We start from the raw sequence: 5,030 nt of genomic DNA on the forward strand, positions 1-5,030 counted from the left end.
CCCCCACCCCCCATGGAGTATGGCAGACCTGCAGGCTGCATACAAGTGATCTCGGCAACACCGCCGGGACAAAACATATGTGCTCTATATTTAGCTCTGCTTGTCCAAATCAGGCCTAATTGTAGGGTACAACTACTCGCCCGGCGCCCAGAACTGCATGTCCCAGGCATCGGGAGATAGCAATTCCACACCCCTGCTGCCCCTCTACTCCCTGCTGCCCCAAGGCCAGGCCTTGGTTGGCCTTGTGGGAAATCCGGCCCTGTCTGCAGGCACACTGGTCTGAGTATATATTGGTGGTTTGTTTCACATATAGCAGCTGCCTTTCCCATAAGGCTCGTGCTCCTACCGGTACTTGGATGCACCCAGGTCATTAAACTGTGAAAGGATTCAGGATCAAGGCAGTTATAGGGTACAAGAACAACAGGTACAAGATTCAGGATACAGGCGGACACCGGGTTCAGAATACAAGGTAGGTTCAAGATACAGGCTAGTGCAGACAGGACTACAGATACGGGAGTCAGGATCAAAAAGATGCTGGATTCAAAATACTAGACAGGTTCAAGATACAGGCAGGGCAAGGTAGCACTCACCAGTCCAGAGCTTGTGATTCTTAAAGTGCCACAAACCAACCCCCAGGCTGAGAGGGGCATGTAGCCAGCTTATTAGACTGCAGGTGATGGAGAGATGAAGAGGGAATGTGGCCAAAAGCAACCACCAGAGAGAGCTGGAATGTTGCAACAGGTATAGGAACATTAGACATGCTCCTATCATTGGGGATGAAGGGTGTATGGACACAAGCAACCACCAGAGAGAGCTAGGAGGTTGTAACAGGTATAGGAATATTAGACATGCTCCTATCATTAGGGCTGAAGAGTGGATGGACACAAGCAACCACCAGAGAGAGCTAGGAGGTTGCAACAGGTATAGGAATATTAGACATGCTCCTAACATGAAGGGTGTATGGACACAAGCAACCACCAGAGGGAGCTGGGAGATTGCAATAGGTATAGGAAGATTAGACATGCTCCTTATAAGGCTGAAGGGTGTATGGACACAAGCAACCACCAGAGAGAGCTAGGAGGTTGTAACAGGTATAGGAACATTAGACATGCTCCTATCATTGGGGATGAAGAGTGGATGGACACAAGCAACCACCAGGTGGAGCTGAAGGGTTACGATGGGTATAGGAGCATTAGACATGCTCCTAACATGATGGGTGTATAGCCACAAGCAACCACCAGGGGGAGCTTGGAGGTTGTGACAGGTATAGGTGCATAGTCCATGTACCCATCACACTCCTGACCGCTTTTCCATACAGATGAAGTGGGTGCAACGGTAGTCAAAGGATGGCATCCGTCTCTGTGCATGAATAAGAACATGGACACCGGCACTCCAAATGTAAGTCAAAGACGTCAATTTATTGATGTACAAGCAGCAACTTACACTCAGTGCAACATTTAGAGTCAAGCACTTGTTCTGCCTGATGAAGGGGTTCCTGCGAGACCCCGAAACGTTGCAACATATCAGAAAGCAAAGCTGGTTTTCTTTAATGACGGCCCATATGTGATAACGATCATGCATAAGAGTGATAATAATATAGGTGGGAATAGGTGCGCTCTGGCAGAATTGGCGCAGGATATAAAGCACATCTGAACTTCCAGTTTAAATAAGCCGAGTCTTACCGTTGGTTTTCCTTACGAAACAGCCACAGCCCGAGGAGAAAAGCCCGTCCCCTGCCACCATGCTGGAGAAAAGGACCATTGCTCTCTAGGTGGAAGCAGTGGTCTCTCTGCAGAGGTCAGAAACAACTCCTGCTGAGTCAGAGCTACAACCCCCATTTAGAAAATGTCATGCTCCCCGATGATTGGAGAGCTCTTGCTTTGATTCAGGAAGAGGCAAGTCAGATCTCTGCAGAGAGACCACTGCTTAAATACAGAGAGCAAAGGTCCTTCTCTGCAGCATGCTGGCAGGGGGCCGGCTTCTCTACCAAGTCTGTGGCTGCTTTCTAAAGAAAACCAACTCTAAGCCTTTTACACTTTTTTTGGTTTACCTGGAATGAATTTAGATGATTTAAACTTTAAAGGTGAACGATGAGGTGAGTGATTTTCACTCATCCTCATAGTTGGAGCCGACGTGTGACAATTAAACTGTCACACGTCGGCTCAATAGATCGTGAAGTGAGTGAACACATACCATCGCTCGCTCACTTCTCCATCCTCTCCCTGCAGAGAGTGGTGACTGTCACTCACGGCTCCCTGCAGGGATTCCCCCCTCCCCTGTCCGATCCTCCAAAGCTGACTGGCGGAACGGACGGGGGAGGTGGCGGGTACAGCTGGCTCTGCCTCTAGATAGGCAGAGCCAGCTGTCACTCACAGGGCTGGGTGGATCTTGACAGTAATGTCGGGATCCGTCCCGGTTGCGGCGGTCTCAGTATATAGAGAGCTGTTGCTTGCGGTATACTGAGCTTTGGTTGACGGTAGGAGGCTAGTATGTGTCCCCCCGTGACCCTTAGGAGAACAATGGGGAAAAGCCCTGACCCCATAGTTCTCTTTTAGTGTTTAGGGGGAACTTAAGATCCTGTGCTCCTTACTCTAGGTGATGCAGATCCCAGGCCCTCCTCGCCAGATTGGGGTTGGTGAATTTTCTTGTTGATGAAGGGACGTGCTTCCTTCCCTCTCTTAGCTCTCATAGACCTTTGTGGACTTGCAGTTAGATAGAGGTAGTCAAGAAGCGAGCAGCTAGTGCTGGGCTTTTTTTTTTTTAAACATTCTGTATTCTCTATAAAGGTTCTTGAAACATCCTGTATCAAATATGTATTTGTAAATTAGGATTTCAATACAAGTAATATAAAAAGATATTAAAGGCCAGTTTATAAACTCATCACTATAAAAATAGATTGGGGTTAGCTCATATACATCTCTGTGGACTTTCAGTTAGACAGAGGTAGTCAAATGTGAGTAGCTAGTGCTGGGCTTTATTTTTATTAAAAAAAGTTCTGTATCCTCCATAAAGGTTCATGATACCATCCTGTATAACATCTTCATTTATTGATGCAGGTTTTATACAAGTAATGATAAAAAAGGTATCTAAAAAACAATAAAACTATAAAACAATTTATTCTATCTTAAAACATTTAATAAAATACTTTGAAAGTTAAAAAGGTATCTAAAAGGTCAATTAATAAAGTATAATGTTTGATCAAAAAGGATCCCAAAAATGTTCTTAACTCTTGCAGTGGTTAAGAGCTTGTTTTGGTCAGTATAACAGTTATACTCAGCTGATCCTTGGAGCTGGTCTCTGGAACTCCCCCCCCCCTCTGCTGCAGCAGTCTAAGGATACCATACAGTGTATAAGATGTGAGAATGCTGAGGGTCATACCATTGCTGGAGTGGAGGTCCTGGTCCCCGAAGTCCATGGCAAACCAACATCTCCAAGAGGGTCATTATCTTGGTCCCTATGCAGCTCTTTTACTGGTTCCTGCTGTTGACCATCACTATTCTTTCCTGCGGTGATGTGATGTCAGAGGGAGGAACCAATGAGGAACCAGGAGATTGACTCTACCGGAAGTGACTTTATGGGACCAGTTCCAGTGAAGGGGTTGAAGTATGGCCGCGCGGGCACCAAGAAAAGTTGTGACGGCATCGCTTTAAACCAGCGGTTCTCAACCTGTGTAACCTCCGGACCCACATTTGTCCTTGATCATTAAGTTGCGGCTCAAGTCGCGCTGCAATGGAATGCACGGCATTGCTGTACCTTGCATTCTGGGGCGGGCAATTAGACCGTGGGTGGGAGTTGCGTTTGGGGTGCCTTTCAAATGAATGGCAATGCATTGCACCTCCCACACCAGAACGCCTAGTAGATGTGATTGCATGGCACAGTGCGATAATCGCACGGGACTGTTCGATTAACGCACTGTACTAGTGTGAACACGCCCTCAAAAACACACTGACACACACCCACAGACACAATCTTACACACTCACAGACCTTCTCCACCACACATACACACTCCCCAAAAAAAGGTCTCCCTATCTTACAAGAACTGGAGTGGATCCTCAGCCTGGGGGTCCTGTGCATTGCCTGTACAATTCCCTTGCGCAACCTGTAGAGGTGCCGGGAGCCAGAATGTGACGTCACTCCGGTCCAGGCACCTCTACAGGACATGCGAGGGAGCTGCAAGCAACGCACGAATGGATGGCGCTCCCATGTGGCCCACCCCACCTCCAGCTGACACTCCTCACCCTGCAGTATATTTGAAATGACTGCTTGGCACAAGAACTGACGGTGCTGCGCTAGGGGGAGGCTGAGGAGCCTCTCATCTTTAAAAGTAGAAGGCATGCGGCGACCCACTGAACACGGGGTCGCGACCCACTTTTAGGTTCACGACCCACCAGTTGAGAACCAAGGCTTTTAACCCCTCTTCATAATTCACTAAAGAGCCACAAATCTGCATAACATTTTTCAAGCGGCATCGGTGAAAATAGAATGAAATACCCGTCTCTTATACGCCAGTTCTAACGAGCTAATATGTAGTAGTACGTAACTATTCAAACCAAATAAAACCCAACTTTGAAATGGAAACCCTTCTGGTAATCTTCAAGTAAATAAATACTTATAGAGACAAGTGAAGAATAGATGAAATGTATTTATTTGATGACAGCAGGTCATTAGGGCGTGCCTTGTGATCCCCGGAGCCAATGATCAGACGGCACTGTTACAGGAGAATTATGAGGGGGGGGGGGGGTGCTTTTCACTCTCCTCATAGTTCTAGCCGACCTGTGACAATGAGACTGTCACAGGTCGGCTCAGTAGATCGGGAAGTGAGCGAACACATACCGGCGTTCGCACCCCTCTCGATCCTGTCATGGCTCCAGGGGAGGGGCTGGATTCCCCCCTCCGCGCTCCGATCCGCCAACGCTGACTGATGGATCAGAAGGGGGAGGGGGCGGGTACAGCTGGCTCTGCCTCTAGATGTCAATCACGCAGCTGGGTGAATCTCGACAGTAATGTCGGGATCCGTCCCGGCTGCAA

The sequence above is a fragment of the Nanorana parkeri genome, unplaced genomic scaffold (assembly GCF_000935625.1).
Source record: "Nanorana parkeri isolate BGI_ZX_2015 unplaced genomic scaffold, ASM93562v1 scaffold416, whole genome shotgun sequence".
Classification (NCBI taxonomy): Eukaryota; Metazoa; Chordata; class Amphibia; order Anura; family Dicroglossidae; genus Nanorana; species Nanorana parkeri.